This window comes from Heteronotia binoei, chromosome 2 (assembly GCF_032191835.1).
Source record: "Heteronotia binoei isolate CCM8104 ecotype False Entrance Well chromosome 2, APGP_CSIRO_Hbin_v1, whole genome shotgun sequence".
Lineage (NCBI taxonomy): Eukaryota > Metazoa > Chordata > Lepidosauria > Squamata > Gekkonidae > Heteronotia > Heteronotia binoei.
The window spans coordinates 36,882,773-36,901,680 of record NC_083224.1 but is presented as its reverse complement, the minus strand read 5'-3'; positions in this window follow the sequence as shown (position 1 = coordinate 36,901,680).

The following is an 18,908-nucleotide window of genomic DNA, read 5'->3' as shown; positions in this document are numbered from 1 at the left end:
TCTCTCAGCCCCACCTACCTCACAGGGTGTTTTAATTTCATTTCATTTCATTCGATTTATATCCCGCCGTCCCCACTGAGGTGGCTCAGGGCGGTGTCTCTGTGCGGGGAGGAAAGTAAAGGAGATTGTAAACTACTCTGAGATTCAGAGTGTAGGGCAGGATATAAATCCAGTATCACTCCAATATCATCATTTTCATTATCTCAAACACATTTTTTATAAACAAAAGATTCTGAGCTTGGACAGGAAACTTGCAGGTGTGCTGAGCATGTGCAGCCTTGATTTTTAGCTCTGTAAAATACTGAGGCAGTACATAACGATGATGACCTCCCTGTTGTTTCCCTGTTTCCTCATTCAGACATCATTCTACTACTAGATGAGATTATGTGTAATAGGCTGGGTCTCTTTGTTTCTAAATTAAGCAGAACTACTATTGTGTGCATGTGCCTGTGTTTTTAATTGTACTGTTCAGGACAATCTTGAGGGGGTGTGCCCAAAGAATATAAAATTAGCCTGGGATAGAGGAGGTCATAAATATAATTATTCTGGAGAAACGTATATGAAAAGAAAAGGCAAAGGGTTGGAAATGCAGTACAGCTGAACTGTTAAACTGGATCTGTTTCTAACAGCTTTAATATGAAAGGGGTAGCCAACAGTAGCTCTCCAGATGTTTTTTTTGCCTTCAACTCCCATCAGCCCCAGCTAGCATGGCCAATGGCTGGGGCTGATGGGAGCTGTAGGCAAAAAACATCTGGAGAGCTACTGTTGGCCAACCCTGTGCTATAGGAAGGCTGTGTATTTCTTATTATGTCATCCTAAGCAAAATTATACCTTTGTCTTATACCCCGTTGTCTTCAGTGGATTGAGAAGGGTGTAACTCTGCTTACGCCATGACCAAGATTGGCCAGGGTACTCCAATCTAATGACCTCTTAGAAGCTAAGCCCTGGTTAGTAAATGGATGGGAGACCACCAAGGAGGAAGTCCAGGGTCACGATGCAGAGGCAGGCAATGGGAAACCATCTCTGAACATCTCTTGCCTTGAAAACCCTATGGGGTCGTCATAAGGCAGCTGTAACTTGACAGCACTTTCAACCACCCGCTGTGCTTAGAACTGCACTCTCAGTGCCCTTGTCCACTATGTTGCTGATTAAAGGGCAACAATCGGTACGCGATGCAGCCGTAATGCTGAAGTTAAGCAGGTCTGACCCCCCCACCCCGCCCCCAGCTGACTTGATATAAGACTGCTTGGCATGCTGTATAAACTATTATATTTCTTTGGAAGACTAGCAGGTGTAAGTGTAATAGATAATTTTAAAATGTAAAGACCTTCTTTTAAAACTATTATTTTAAAACTATTTAAAAGACTTTCTTTTAAAACTATTATTTTAGAACAGTCAAACAGCTCACATAAACTGGGAAACAATCAATACCCCCCAAAAGCTTTTATTAATAATAATGATTTAATTTAATAACAACAACAGTGGAAAATAAGTAAACAAAACTACTGGGCAACTAAATAGCTCTAATGCAAATTTAACAAATCTGTTCATCTTCTTACTAGTTTATTCAGTGGGCCTTAGGAAAGTGTTCTTAGAATTGCACTGCACACTGTTCACCATTTGTGCATCTACATGCAAGGCAGAATCTAACTACTGCTATGTTGCAAGCAAGGTCTTGTGTCCGCCCCCCCCCCCCAAAGGGGGAAGGCAACCTTGTTTAGTATCAATTGAGCATCGCCTCCATGGTCAGCAATTGACCTGCTGCTAGTGTTGCTGTCTTCTCTGAATTCAGTTCTAGTTTATTAGATCCCATCCATGCATTCCTAACTTTAAGGACTAATTCAGAATCTCTGTTACATCACTTGGATTAGATGGAAAAAGTAAAACAGGCTTGTGTGGTATCAATAGATTGATGGCACCTCAGTGTAGATCTCCAGAAAACATCGCATAAGGGTTTTATGTACAGTATATATATTAAGTGGCATGGGTGAAAAAAACTAAACCTTGCTGAACTTCATAGCATAAGAATATAAAAAGAGCCCTGATGTATCAGACCAATGGTCCATCTAGTCCAGCATCCTGTTTCACACAGTTCCTTTGGAGGTCCAACAACAGCACAGAGGCCAAAGCCTTCTCTTGATGTTGCCTCCTGGCACTGGGATTCAGAGGCTGACTGTCTCTGATTGTAGGGGTTCCTTTTAGTCACCATGGCTGCTATCTACTGATAAACCTATCTTCCATGAATCTGTCTGATCCCCTTTTGAAGCTGTCTATTCCTTCATCCTGTGGCAGTGAGAGTTCCACATTGTAATCACTCACTGTGTAAAGAAGTATTTCCTTTCATCTGTCCTGAATCTACTTCCCAGCAGCTTTATTTAATGTCCTCAAGTTCTGGTATTTTGAGAGAAGGAGGAAAAAGTTATCTTTGTCAGAACTCTCTTCATCTTCTGTATAATTTGACAAACCTCTATCATGTCCCCTCAGTTGTGTCTTTTCTAAACTGAAAAGTCCCAGATTCTTCAGCCTTTTTTCATAAGGAAGGTGGTCCATCCCCCAGTCAACTAGGTTGCCCTCTTCTGAACTTTTTATGTCCTTTTTGAGATTCAGTGACTATAACTGCTTACAGGAATCCAAATGAAGCTGCACCATAGACCTATACAAGGACATTATAATATTGGCTGTTTTATTTTTAGTCTGTTTCCTAATAATCCATAGATGGCATAGTGCAGAGTAATAGTCTCCTGGCACAACCTAGGATTGACTTATTGGGTTGTACTAGAACCACTGGAGCACAGTGCTCCAAACTCCCAATCCTGTAAGATAGTCTAGTATGATACAACAGTTGATATGATTAACATGTGGAATTCACTGCCAGAGGATGTAGTGATGGCCATAGGAATAAACAACTTTAAAGGGGGATTAGATGGATTCATGGAGGATACGTCTATCAGTGGCTACTAGCTATGGTGACTGAGGGGACTTCCACACATTCAGAGGCAGCCAGACCAAGTTCACCCAGACATTTCCTTTGATTTTTCTTTCACATTTTCCTTTGGTTCCCTTTCATTGATTGGGGATTTTGAATGTCCTAGTTGACTGATACTGACCACTATACATGACTTCACCTTCCCCCCCCCCAGACACCCTGTGAGGTAGGTGGGGCCAAGAGAGCTCTTACAGCAGCTGCCCTTTCAAGGACAACTCCTATGAAAGCTATGGCTGACCCAAGGCCATCCAGCAGGTGCAAGTGGAGGAGTGGTTCCCCCAGAAAAGAGTCTGCACACTTAACCACTCCACCAAACTGGCTCATAAGAAATGAGTTCGACAGCCCTGGTAAATTATCTCCACACACTGACTACTACATAAGTAGTAATTTAAAATGTAAATTGCCCGAATCGTTTGGAAACTCTGCATCCCACCAGAACGACATATTCCTTGAGGGTGACTGCTGAGAATATGGCTGCTTGTCATCTTGATTTAGTCATTTCATATGCTGAATGGCTCTACCAGTTATAGCTACTATGGAAACCCTCTGCCTGACAGACATTCTTGCGGGTAGAATGTGTAAGCAGCACTGAATAGATTCCATGGCTAAAGCGTTCTTTCAAATGTACATAGTGAAACAAACGTGTGCTAGATGGCGCTACAGGTTAATATACAGTTCATTTTGCACTGCTAGATTTGCTGAAGTCTGAATACAAGGGATAGGGGAAAATTCCTTTTGAAACAATTCTACTTGGAAGTGGTTGGAGCTTTATGGAAATGATGTAAAATGGGATGCAGCAATCTAGCATGCAATGTAAGTGCTTCAAAAGAAATATATAACAACCAAGAAATCTTCATTTTAAGGATTGGGAATAAAGACCAGATGTATGATCTCTAGTCACTTCAAGGACATGAATGGAGAAAGCATGTTAAATGCACATGGATAAGTGTGTTTAGCTTTCAATATGGCTGGCTGCTGGAATTTTCAGAGGGCTTCTGCAGAATGTTTCCCACTGGAAGGAAAAAAGTTTGCACTGGAAGAGCAGTTTTGCAGATCAGGAATATTATAATCTTACTAAATTTCCCAGCATTTTAAGGTAGATGCGGAGCTGATATAATTTAGTACACCTTCTGGTGATGTCAGGGTTGTGTGGCATATGCAAATGTTGTGCTAATCAGCTCCAGCACCTCTTTTTCTACAATATGATCCAACTGTGATTGAATGCAAGCATCACGAACAAAAAAAATCTCAATATTACACAAGTAAATGTATAGAAAACAAGTACCATTTCATAAAATGAGTTAGGCAGCAATCACTACTTCAATCTTATACTCAGGCTAGATAGCATTATGGAAATAACTACATAGGATGGAGGAAATGAGGACAGAAATATAAGTATGAAGTGTGATATTTCCTAACTATGATGTAGCATTGTTGGACTCAGATTCATCGATATGACACCCTGGGAAATTTAGTAAGATTATAATATTTCTGATCTGCAAAACTGCTCTTCCAGTGCAAACTTTTTTCCTTCCAGTGGGAAACATTCTGCAGAAGCCCTCTGAAAATTCCAGCAGCCAGCCATATTGAAAGCTAAACGCACTTATCCATGTGCATTTAACATGCTTTCTCCATTCATGTCCTTGAAGTGACTAGAGATCATACATCTGGTCTTTATTCCCAATCCTTAAAATGAAGATTTCTTTGTTGTTATATATTTCTTTTGAAGCACTTACATTTGGTATTGGAGAAGAGGTATTTCATACACGGAGTCATTACTTCTTTGCAAACCTCCTATCCGTGTGACTTTTTTCTGCTGCACAACCTCCAGGTGGGGCCTGGAGATCTCCCACTATTACAACATAATTATTACTATTATTACTATTACAACAGGCTTCCTCAGGAGGTGGTGGGCACTCCTTCCTTGGAGGTTTTTAAACAGAGGCTAGACGGCCAACTGACAGCAATGAGGATCCTGTGATTTTAGGGGGAGATGTTTGTGACTTTCCTGCATTGTGCAAGGGTTGGACTAGATGACCCTGGAGGTCCCTTCCAACTCTATGATTCTAACTGATCTCTGGACAATATAGTTCAGTTACACTGGAGAAAATAGCTGTTTTGGAGGGCGAACTCTATGGCATTGTACCCTGCTGAACTCCCTTCCTTAAACCTTGCCCTCTCCAGGCTCCACCTCACAAATCTCCAGGCATTTCCTAACCTACAGCTGGCAACCTTAGTTGTTGTGAGGATAAAATGGAGGATAAGATAATTATGTAAGCCACTTGTGGGGGGGGGAGAAATACTAGAAGTGGGGTAGATGAAGGTCAGATCATAAAAAGAAGAGAGCAAAATAAAGGAGATGAAAAGTGTGGAAAAGAAAAACGGAGGAAAAGAGAACGAAAGGGTTTTTTTCTTTTGCTACCGCACACTAACAGTGCAGTCCCTTTGCAAGATCTGGCTGTACAGGAGCTGGGTGGAACTAAAGGAAAAAGCAAACCATAGACTGGTGAAGATAATGACCTTGAAAGGAGGCTGCATCCTGGCAAGGATCCTAGCTTGTTCTGAGTGGTCTTCCCTTACTCCAGTGCTTACTTAGCTGATGTGTTTAATATAGGATTGCAATTCTCCTTGTGGTGGCTGGAGATCTCCTGGAATTACAACTGATCTCCAGATGAAAGAAATTAGCTCACCTGGAGAAAATGACCACTTTGGAAGACGGGCTGTATGGCATCCCCCACTGAAGTCCCTCCCCTCTCCCAAACCCTGCCTTCCTCAGGCTCCACCCCCATATCTCCAGGTCTTTCCCAACTTTGAGCTGGCAACCCTTGTATAACAGGATCCGATCAATAAACATTTTCCTTCATACTTGTAGTAAAAGGCACAAGCCAGCAGACTCTGCATGATAATTTTTACTGTGCTCTGCCTTTCTTGTGCTCCTGGTGGTTGCAGTCAGAACTGCATTATAATTTTTAAAAAATGTATTCTGTAAATGCAGCATAATGCTGCTTTAGGAGCCCTCCAGCTGACTTGCCCCCCCCCCCCAGTTTTGTCCCCTCAGTCCCACCCCACCCACCCCCTCCTGGTGCTGTTCCTCACCCACACAAGCCTAACAAATGTTTTACCTGCCTTATATCTCCCTCACTTTGTTCATGCTTTACATAGTGCATCATATAAATTCATCTCCTGCTTTGTCAATATGAGGATTATCATGTTTTCCTTCTGTCTGTGACCTTTTAAAGGACCTGAATGTTGCTTGTCCTAACAAAAGGTATTACACAGTGTTTGACTTTGAATAAATATGCAAATATCCAGATTTCATCTCTGAAATGAAAGAGGGTATACATCCGTGTGTTTGAGCAAAGTATTCAAATTGAGCCTCTTATGCTTGTGCTTTTAAAGTTGTTTAGTTTTCTGGAGCAAGAATGCAGGTGCCATGTTCAGCTTTTAAATGTATAATTACAAGAAGACTTAATTTTGTTTGGAAACTACTTTTGACAGTTCATTTCACTCTTCAGATAATTAGTAGAACGAATGGGCACTTCTGCCAAGTTTTCAAGGCTCATTAGAAATCTGATTAATTACCTGCATTGCACTATTTGTTATACACAGAGCCTGATTAATCTCTGATCAATTTAGGGCAAGTTGGTGTTTGATGTGGAATGTGGAGAGAGCGCTTCTTGCAGCTCTACTTATTCTTCTTTAAATGCATAATATTGTCAACAAATTATTCTACTCCTCCTAAGACAGCAGCTACATGGAAGCACAAAATGCACCCCCACTATGTTGGCAGCAGTGAGCAGGGCACGAATGGCATCTACAGTCATGTCTTTTTGCTCCACCTGGTGCTGCCACAGACTTTCACCCCACCACACCCTCTTTTGTTTGCAGTACTGTAAAAGCCTGTGTAAAAGCATAGGCATGATTGTAGACCTCCCTCATATCCTGGACCTCCCCGCTTTCACCACTGATCCTTGCTATTACACTACACCAGTGGTCCCCAACAATGTTCCCTCTAAGCTGCAGTCTTGTGAGCAAAGATTCTACTTTGTGAGCTACTGGTATTAAAGTTGTGAGCTACTGCATAAATTAAGTGTGCTCTGGGGTCATCCTTCATGAGCTAAGACAAAATGTGTGAGCTGGAGGCTAAAAATCTGTGAGCTAGCTCACGCTAACTCAGCTTAGAGGGAACACTGGTCTCCAACCTTTTTGAGTCTGTGGGCACCTTTGGAATTTCAACCCAGCATGGTGGGCACTGCCACAAAATGGCTGCTACAGTAGGTGGAGCCAATGACAAAATGACTGCTGCAGCTTACCTTCAGTCACACAGTGAAAATGCTTGTGATGTGGTGGCACCTGTTGCCAAAGTAGATCTGCAGAGTCAATCAAAATCTCCCATGGTCAACCAGAAGCCTTACTGTGCTAAAGCCCCAGTTGGACCAGCCCACTTTCTAAGAACACTTGTAGGGCACCAGAAAAGGTGTAGGTGGGTACCATGGTGCCTACAGGTGCCATGTTGGAGACCCCAACACTACAGCATGGGGAGAAATTTGTTGAAAGGGCAGTGGGTGGAACACATTGCTGAGCTTGTCCTGGACCATTCTTAAAGCAGGGTGTAACTTTGCCTCCTTCTCTATGTAGCTTTTGGTAGAAAATCAATCTGAATGGTCCACCCCACATTTTCCCATAGGAGCCCAACAAATCATGTCCACATTGAGTATGGTGTTGCCTGGTCACTTCCATTTACTGAGGAGGCTTCCCACATCCAACAGGGAAAAACATCTCTGTGTGGAAGCAGCCAAAAGTTATTGAAATTACACTCCAGCAGAAGTACCCACCCTAATGATGGGCATTTTGCTAGCAGATTACTATTTCGAACAATAGATGTTCTTATATGTGAAACTACTTCCCAGCAGATTACTTGACTGGGCGTTTTATTCTTCAAACTGAACCACTCTGTCACAAAAGATGATAGGCTCACATCACTCTTCCCCGCCCCACCACCCCCAGAACTGAGTCATTACAATTTCACTGAGAACATCACTGCTACCACCTAATTTATAAATGACTATGATTAACAATCCCAGTCTACTTTGAGAAGAACTGTGAATGCGCCCTGAAAGAAGCCTTTTATGAAAGTACCCAGCGGGCATCAGAAAGCCACTGCAGTTATTCAGCACAAAGCAAATTATTTCTGAGCTGCAAAATCAGAAAAGTTCCACCTTTGCTTTACTAGTGCTCTGCTGTTACAGCCATATAGGAGATGTTGAGAGACTGAAACGCTCAGTCCTAGGGTACACGATGCAATGGCAACACACCTGGTGAATGAAACGAGTTTCAGGAAAAGGGGAAAGTGCAGGGTCACTGATAGGATAATCAATGCAACTATCTCATGGGTTTAGAGTTAGGGAAATAATCCTCTAGTAAATTTTGCTAAAAAACTGGAGAGGTGTGCATGCAGACTTTTTAAAAAAAAACCTGCTCAGCATGCAGAAATATACACATATGATCCTGAAAATGGGCATCCACACACCACCTGTTAATGGATAATAAACATACCCGAAGGAGTAAAGGCTAGCAAAGATGCTCAAGTGCATATGTTAAATGGAGTCCTCAGTGAGCTTGCCTTGCCATCTTTTATAAGGGCATGTATAAATAGTACTTATTTTGGAACATGGATGTATTTATGCTAGCCTGGATCTAGTCAATACTTGGTGAAAGCGTGCCTGAGTTGCTTTGAGTGTGTGGAAGAATCCAGGAAAGCAAAGGAAATTTATATTATAAAAGTATGAGGAGAAAGTCTACAGAATCTGGAGAGAGGAGGATAAAGTGAATGCACAGTTAGGAATTCCTGCATTTCATGCACAAAACAGCTTCACACAACACTAGTTTTTTAAATGGTCTGAGCTGTATAGTATTTCAAGTCTTGTCCCCACAGTTAGCACATGGGTGCATGTGTGACTCCATTAATCATGGAGATAGATTCAGGTGGGTAGCCGTATTGGTCTGAAGCAACAGAACAAAGTTTGAATCCAGTGGCAACTTGGAGACCAAAAATGTTTTATGCTGGATATAAGCTTTTGTGTGCGTGCACACTCCTTCAGAACTCAAACTTTGCTCCATTAATCATGCTTCAGGAAAACCGCCCAGAGCCTACCCTTAAAAGAATAAGTTTTAAAACATATTTACATTGTATACTCTCATCCTTCACCTTACATAAGCTGCAAACTTTTTTTAAACAGTGGCCGAACTGCTTTGGGTGTGTGTGTGTGAAAAATGTGTTAGTGATGACACAGTTTCTATTCAATAAGCATTCTCAATTGCCAGCATCACTGGTTCAAACCAAAGTCCACTGAAAACTTGCAGAACCATCTTTTTAAAGCAACGTTATTTCCAGGTTCCCATGATTTTGGTTGCATACTACTGCTCTCAGTCAGTGGAAGGGAATCTTGGGAACGTGTCAGCCCGCTTTTTGAAATCTGGACTTGTGCTCACTTTGGCAGCACATATACTAAAATTGGAACGATACAGAGATCTGGGCTGCACAGTGAGATGAAAGATACAGGTTGGGTATGGTCTTAATAGGCCTGACTAAAGGGCACATGTGCAGCGATATGCCCTTCAAATATTGGTCAACATATTTAAGGTTACCAACTATGGGTTGGGAAATACCTGGAGATTTTGGGGGTGTAGGGTAGGGTTGGGGGAGGCCTTCAGTGGGTTATATAATGTCATAGTGTCCACTTTCCAAAGTGGCCATTTTCTCCAAGTGACCTTTTGTCTGTTGCTTGAGATTTAACATCAGGAAATCTTCAGCCATTGGTGGTTGGCAACCCTTTGTATACTTACATGTTATTGTAGCATTGCTTAGGTCTCTTCCATTTTGTTGGCTTCGCTTTACTTCTCTGATAGTTTTGGGACTGGATATCATTGATATCCTGAGGAAATCATGATGAGATCTGGGAAGAAACAACCGGATTATTCAGAAAAAATTTGTCACATGCATTTGAATTGTGTAAATAATTGTCATATATATTAAGAACATAAGAACATAAGAGAAGCCATGTTGGATCAGGCCAATGGCCCATCCAGTCCAACACTCTGTATCACACAGTGGCCAAAAATGTGTATGTATATGTATATATATATATACACACACACACATATAGACTGTGGTTAATAGCCACTGATGGACCTCTGCTCCATATTTTTATCTAACCCCCTCTTGAAACTGGCTATGCTTATTGAAAGGGTAATGATAAAGAATACAATTTGTTAAAAGTTCTGAGGTAAAAGTTGTGTGGTTTAACTCTCAGCAGAATTTTTATAAGGCTATAATGCAATGAGGGCCTCTGTTGGCAGCCTGCCAAGCAGCAGAGCTGATCCTAATTATGGTAACCAAGGGAATGGTAACTCTGTGAGGTTTGCGGCATGTCCGTAAAAGGCCTTACATATATAATTGGACAGAGATGTCCAAAACATCCAAAACTAATTGGTCAGTTAGTGGATATTCAACTCTACCCCTTGTTCTATAATTAAGAATCAATGGGCCAGTGGCCTGAGATGTGATGGATGTTATTTATCTAAAGGAATGCTGGCCAGAAAATTTTTAAGGTCAGAGGCTGCCTAGTGATTATCTAACATTTTGACTGAGAAATATGAAGAAGGCAAGCTAAGAAAACAGCAGAAACTTCCAGAAGCATACCCTGGTGTCCTAGTTCCAGTATCTTTGGACTGTGGAAGTTATTACTGGCTTCAGAAACGGTGACAGTTATTTCAGCTATCAAGAGCAGCCAAGGAAAGAACCTGACCGGAATGAAGGCTTCAGAGCAAAGTGAGCTGATGATGCTGTGTAAATGCTAACTTGGGTGGCAGTTAGATTGAGGGGAAACTGGCTGTTCATGTTTCATGAGGGAAGTGAATTAAGAATAGAGGTTTCTGACTCCTGTAACTGCAGTGTGTAATAAACAAATGTCTGAATTACACGGTGTGGCCAAATGATGTGCCTGCTACGCTGGGGGAACTCATCTTAAAAAGTGTTTGCTGCAACGGAGTGTGCTAAGGGAGGGAGAGAAGAAGGAACTTCCAGTTTCCCTCTTGCCCAGGAGAACAAGCAATTTTTAAGGTGAGTTTTCCCAGTGTATGTCTGACTGTGAGTGGTATAGTGGTTAAGAGTGGCAATCTCTAATCTGGAAAACTGGATTAGAATATCCCATAATCTTATTTCCTACTTGAAACTAGCTGGGTGACCTTAGGCAAGTCACAGCACACTCAGACTAAAAATAAGCATAGCTCACCACTTAAATGGTGCAAAAAAAAAAAAAAAGCTACAACTTCAGCAGCCAAACTATACACACAATGCCATGTAATAATTTCTGTTTTTCCAGTCATGCACACATGATCCAACACAAATCACAAATATTGTGTCACTGTTCCTTACCCCATAAGCACATGTGACCCCTCAATTGTTACCCCATTATTCACACTTATCTCTACTGCTGGAAAATCAGGTTGGTGTAGTTCAGGGGTCCTCAGACTTTTTAAATAGGGGGCCAGTTCACTGTCCCTCAGACTGTTGGAGGGCCGGACTGTTGTGGTGGCTGCCGCTACTGTACAAGGCCGCGGGCCGTCAGTTCTCCGTCTTCTGCATCTCTCTCCCTTCCCCACACCACACACCCCAGCCTGGGAACTCACCTCACCTCGGTATCGCCTCACACTCTGTCTCTGCCGCCTCAGCCCAGTGCCGGAAGTGTGCATTGTTAACGCGAGTTTAGGTCGAACGTCACTTCCGGTCTGATTTTGCCATAACCCGGCGGGCCGCATAAACGTCCTCAGCGGGCCGCATCTGGCCCGCGGGCCGTAGTTTGAGGACCCCTGGTGTAGTGCTTTCTTTCAATTACAGCTTGTGTACTAACAATCTCCTGCTCATGTTTACTCATTTACATGCATTGAATGGATATGTGTACATTATGGAAACTATTATTATTTTAGGTAGTCATATCCTGCTTTTCTCCCCAATGGGGACCACAGTGACTCACAACATCGCTTTCTCCTGTGTTTTATTCTCACAGCAACAGCCCTGTAAGGTAGGTTAGGCTAACATAAGCGACTGGCCCAAGCTTACCCATCAAGCTTCTATTGCAGAGTGGAGATGTTAACTCGGGTCTCCCAGATACTGGCCTAATATTCTAACTGCTAGCTTTGTTATATATTCTGTATGTGCACAACAAACACGAACCTGTTTATACTGAATGTGGTGTCACTTAGATGCGAAGTCTATGTCTGTTTTCTTCTTGAATGATGCTTCAGGTCCTGGATCCTTTGGCCATAGAGCCAAAAAAATTAGACTAGCAGAAATACTCAGATATAAGAACAGAAGAAGAGCTCTGCTGGATCAGACCAATGGTCCACCCAGTCCAGCATCCTGTCTCACACAGTGGCCAACCATTTCCTCTGGAGGGCCAACAATAGGGCATAGAGACCTAGGCCTTCCCTTGATGTTGCCTCCTGGCTCTGGGATATGGAGGCTGACTGCCTCTGAATGTGGTAGTTCTCCTCAGTCACCATGGCTAGTAGCCATTGATAGACATCCTCTATGAATCTATCCAAACCCCTTTTAAAGCTGTTTATTCCTGTGGCCATTACTACATCCTCTGGCAGTGATTTTCAAATTTTAATCACTATCTGTGTAAAGTAGTATTTTCTTTTGTCCATCCTGAAGGACAGAAAAGAAAAACAGAACTATTTATGTGTAGCAGGATTAACCAGAACTCATGATCAATAGCACTCATAGCAAACACATCATAATTTGATACTAAGCAACTAACCACCAATTTCTTGAGCAGTTGGGGTACTGGAGGAAGGGGGCAGAATAAGATTTATGGGATATTTTGGGATTTGTTTTCTCTTTTTATTAAAACTCCATGTGTTTATAACATGGAGCTGGATTGAACACCTTCCCTATGAAGAAAGGTTAAAGAGGCTAGGGCTCTTTAGCTTGCAGAAACAATGACTGAGGGGTCACATGGTAGAGGTTTACAAAATTATGCATGTGATAGAGAATGTTGTGAAAGAAGTACTTTTCTCCCTTTCTCACAATACAAGAACTTGTGGGAATTAATGAGCAGCAGGCTTAGAACAGATAAAAGGAAGTAGTTCTTCACCCAAAGAGTAATTAACATGTGGAATTCACTGCCACAAGAAGTGCTAGCAGCTACAAGCATAGTCAGCTTCAAGAGGAGATTAGATAAACATATGGAGCAGAGGTCTATTGGTGACTATTAGCCACATGGTATAGATGGAACACTGCATCTGGGGCAGTGATGCTCTGTCTTCTTGGTGCTTGGAGGACAACAGTGGGAGGGCTTCTAGAGTTCTGGCCCCATTGGTGGATCTCCTGATGGCACTTGGGTTTTGGCCACTGTGTGACGAAGAGTGTTAGACTAGATGCGCCACTGACCTGACCCAACATGGCTTCTTTTGTGTTCTTATGAGTTTTTTTCAGTTGGCAGCTAAGGGACACAAAGAACCACAAAACTGCCCTATAAAGAACTAATAACCCTCAAGCAGAAAATCTCTTGAGCTGTCAAACAGAAAACTGAGTGAAAAGTCTAGCTAGTTCCAACCCTGTTATTAACAGAGTTATTCTTAAGCAGGAACCATTTGAAGCTGACACAACATTGTTTTGTGTTCCCAATATGTATGAAATAAAGGTGTGTCTTTCCAAATACTTTATAAAGTTTATTTCCTGCAAGGGAGAACTAAACCTACCTTACACACAAAGAAATATTCGCTTCACTAGATTGAAGCTTATTTTCATTATCCAGGTTGGCTTCAGTTAATATAAGAAGGAATTCATTTCTTAAGCCAAAGATGAAGATTTTTAAATTTGGAGATCTAACCTTTCCCAAGCACAGATTGTGTTTCCTAGCAACTGCATGAACACCTTTTGAACAAAACAGAAGCTATTAGCAACAAAGGGGGTTTCTGCCAAAGGTGGAAAGAACTTGCAACAACTCTCTGCTTTCAACGTCGTCTTCTTGTGGTCCAAAGTGAATTACTCATCTCAACAACAATCATGACAGGTGCACATCTTAAAACTGGAATATTGATTCTTTACGGCTATTTTGGCAAGAGCCAGCTTGACTACTGGAGGGGAGAAAATTGAATTGACAGGGTAAGCATGGACTCAACTGTTGCTCCAATCCAGCAAGATGCTGTCTCTTCCAGTTTCACATGGTGTTCTGGTTATCTTGCCCAGTTTCACATGGTGTTCTGCCATTTAACATCTATATGCGCCCCCTTGCTCAGATTGCCCGAGGGTATGGGGTGGGTTGTCACCAGTATGCTGATGACACCCAGCTCTATCTGCTTATGGCCGGCCGGCTGGCCTGCACCCCAGAAAATTTGGACCGGGTATTACAGGCCGTGGCTGGGTGGCTCAGGTTGAGCGGGCTGAGGCTCAATCCGGCAAAGACAGAGGTCCTTTGCTTAGGTCGTCGGGATCCGGGAGGGGAAATCCCCCTGCCAGTTTTTGACGGTGTGCCATTGACAGCGACGCACAAGGTCAAGAGCCTGGGGGTACTATTGGAGCCTTCCTTAACGATGGAGGCTCAGATAGCAGCCACTGCTAAGTCCGCATTCTTTCATCTTAGGCGGGCGAGGCAGTTGGCCCTTTTCTTGGAGTGTGATGATCTAGCAACGGTGATCCATGCAACGGTCACCTCGAGGTTGGACTACTGCAATGCCCTCTACACGGGGCTGCCCTTGTGCCAAACCCGGAAGTTGGTGCAGAATGCCGCTGCCCGGTTGTTATTGGGGCTCCCAAGATGGGAGCACATTTGGCCTGGGCTCCGGATTCTGCACTGGCTGCCAATAATATACCGAGTTCGGTACAAGGTGCTGGTTATTACCTTTAAAGCCCTATATGGCCTAGGACCTGCCTACCTTAGGGACCATCTCTCTCCACATGTTCCCCAGAGAGTACTGAGATCAGGATCTCAAAATCTGCTCGTTATCCCTGGACCAAAGGAAGCCCGCCTGAAATCTACTAGGGACAGGGCTTTCTCTGTAATGGCCCCTTTCTGATGGAACCAGCTGCCGGAAGAGGTGAGGGCCCTGCGGGACCTTGGCCAGTTCTGCAGGGCCTGTAAGACAGTCCTCTTCTGGCTGGCCTATAACTAACTGGCATTGGAAACTGAGTGTAGTTTTAATAGACCGCTGTTATATGTTTTATTTTACTGTTTTAACTGTGTAAGATGTTTTAAATTCAATAATTTTATGTTAGATTTTATGTGCTGTGATCCACCCTGAGCCACTTCGGTGGGAAGGGTGGGATATAAATTGAAATAAACTTGAAACTTGAAAACTTGAAACATTAGTTATTCCCACACTGTATGTAGGGCCAATGATGTATTTTTGGAAAAGGTGATGGGACTGAATTAGACAAGTGTGTTTTTATCTCCTAGCAATGTGGTGATAAGGAGAGTAAATGAGAATACCCTGCATCCTGAAGTAGAAATCCACTTTTATTCTCACTACCCCTCTATGAGGAATTTAGACTGCCTGGGGGATAGAGTTTTCCAATGTCACAGTGATCTTCATGGGAATGTAATAATTTGAACCAGGGTCTCCTAGGTTCTAGTTTAATACTCTGATTAAACCACACTGACTCATATATTTTGCTAAAAAGGAAGGCTCGTGTTCAAAACATAATGCTGAAAGAAGATGGTTAATTTCCTTTGGAAGAAAATTAATACATTCCTTATTCCCCCACTCAGAATGTTGGGGCTTGTGGAATGTTACCTGTTCAAAAACATGCTATACTTAGCAGGCACCAAGAGATGAAAAAAAGCACCCTCCAGTGAACATAAGATTTGTTCCTTTGCAGTGCTTTCTCAATGCATGCACAGTATCATCATCAATATTTCTAATTCTCAATGCTGTCTCATCTGCGGATTATTAAAATCTGGGGCCTGAGCAAAGTCCCGGGTTTGCAGAAAAATCTGAAATCTTAATGGGCGGTAGCTTTAAGATACAAATGTCCTCAATGGCTGTTGGTAGACAAACAGTATTGCTAGTTTTTCAAGCCTTGGGTTCTGTCAGTAAACTGAGGAGCGCTGGCCCATTCTGAAGCTGTTTTGAAGGCCTCAAAGGTAACTTACTACAGGTAATTTATTACCACACAACTTGCATAACTTACCCAAGCCCAGCGGCTTGACACTCTGCAACAGTAGCCACCTGTCAAGTCACCCATGCTACCAATAACGAGATCCTTTATATTTCCAAATAGATTCATTTATTGCAGATAGGATAGGACATCACTGATGAGTCAGTGAGAAGATTAAGAAACAAAAGCAAGGGGAAGCTTTATATAGATGAGGAATAGCCGTTAACAAACGGCGGTAACATTTCAAACCTAAAGGTTAAGGGGTTACAATAACATCTATAGCTCACTACAAAACTTCTACAAAGCAATTCTACAAAGCTCTGGATAGCTGACAAGGAACCTGAGAAAACGCAGAGGAGGGTTATTTTCTTCGCATTCTTCTGTAGACATAAAACAGAGAGGGTAAAAAAAAACATGAGTAATCACACAACAGTTGTAAACCAAGTAAGATAAAAAAAAATGGGGGACTTGACACCACCATACAATAGACAGTGTGGTATAGAAATTAGAATTTCAGATTAGGATTTGGGAGACCCTGGATGGAATCCCTATACTGCCTTGGAAGCTCATCGGATGACTTTGGGCCATCACACACTCCCTCCCCAGGCTTCACTTTTCCAAACCTCACAGTTTCAATCTGGAGCTGACAACCCGAGTTTCCCATCCCAGAGTTGGTACCTCTATGCCCATGCATAGAGAGCAGTAGCACTAGGCCTCCTAGACAGTTGCTTGATGTAGTGGTTAAGAATGGCAGACTCTAATCTGGAGAACCAGGTTTGATCCCCCACTCCTTCTCCACATGAAGCCTGCTGGGTGACCTTAGGCCAGCCACTGTTCTCTCAGAACTCTTTCAGTCCCACCTACATCACAGGGTGTCTGTTGTGGGGAAGGCAAGGTGATTGTAAGCCACTCCGGATAGTGAAGGGCACAGTATAAAAATCAACTTCTCCTCCTCTTCCTCCTGCTGAGAGAAGCAGAAGGATGGTGCAGCAAGGGTTTGACTTGTTCCTCACTACACCTCTGCTTGTCTTTCCAATCCCTAGTTTCACTTGTGACTTGAGCATACTGTGTAAGCAGCATGAAGCCAGACCTGGAGATCGAAGGATTTTTTGTCCTCGAGTTTATATCTTATATCTTTCATCGGTATTATATATAAAAATCTCTGTGGATGCGGTGTGTGTGTGCCTTTAAATCTCAGCAAGACTAAAGCTGCAAGGTGGATGGGAGCAGGCAGGGCCACATGGCTCTTTTCGGTGAGTGTGTGTGAGAGAAACAGAGAATACCCAGGCCGTGTGTTTGTTTTGCATTCCTTTCAGAAGTTGTTTGCATAGTAAAAGGGATGGTAAAGAGTTAACTAGAACCTGATTGTGGGATGGAGGAAAACTCCACCCCCTAGACTGCTCTGCTCAGTACTTTCATTTCCTGTGTTAGTCTGAATAAAATGGTTCAAATACAACAGATTGCTACATCCAGCAACTCCCATGAGTAAATTGTCACAGTGAGATCACAAAAGTGCGCAGTTGCAAACTGTTCATTTGGGCTGCTCTGTGTGTGTGTTCACTGCCATTTCATGGAGGTGTAACTGCTAGAGAACCCTTTGAAGGCAGCAAGGAAGAGGAAATGAAGACTGTATTCAGGGAAACTGCACTGCTATATTTAAAAAAAAAATTATTTGGAATATGAAAGTCTTCAAGCTCTACCCTCAAAGTCAGCAGATATTTCCTGAGTTGGATCTGGCAACCCTATTTTCTGTTTCTGGATTTTTGGTCCACTGCCTGTTGTGCTGACATTCTGATGCTGCATGACTGTGGTGTCTTGTGATTTCCTGTGATGTGTTTGCAGCTCAGAGTCCTATACTGCCTCCTGGGGGTTAGAGGTGGATCTCAGGTATGGAAACATTGAAAACCACTGTATTAGGTCCTAGCTGGTATCCTCACTGCCTGCTTTGATGGAGATTCTGATGTATTTATTTACTACACATACCCTGCTTTTAACCCCAATGGGCACCCAAAGCAGCTTATATTATTCTTCTCTTCTCTTTTATTATCACAACAACCCTGTGAGATATGTTAGGCTGCCAGTGTGTGACTGATCCAAGGTCACCCAAAATGTTTCCCTGGCAGTGTAATGGAATAATGAACTTAGAGTAAGATTGTGAACTTTTTCTCCCTTATGATACCTTGCAAAAAGTTAAGAAATCCAGTTGGCTTGCAAGTGACAAAAGCTGGTATTTAAACTTTAAAACCTTAAATAGCAAATGTCCTTATGACCAAAGTGTGTGCTTCACCTACTGGAGGTAGCACAGTGCAGCATATATGTGTAATTTTTCTTTAAGAAAACCTGATGGCTAATGGCCATGAAGACCTACAGGACAGAAGCATTAGTCACTCTTGTCCCCCTCTGCACCTTTTAAAGTGCCAAAACAGTCCATCAGAGTTGTTTTTATTACCTGAAAAAAATGTTCACCGATTATTCCATTAGTGCAGAAGAATTTGCAAATGTCACATTTTTGATACCTTTGTGTTTCTCTATTGTAAGATTCCCAGCTGTAGGTCACTTGCTTGTAGCCTGGTTCAAAGGCACACACTTCACTCTCATAAATCAGGTAACGGCTCTTTACTGATACAGAGAAGGCAAGAACAGCTCACATGCCCCTGCTAGGAGAAAAATTGGAGTGCCTTTAGAAGTTTACAAACAACAAATAAGTTAAAAACCAAATAAGTCCAGATTGGAAGGACAGGAGAACTTCTTGCCTCC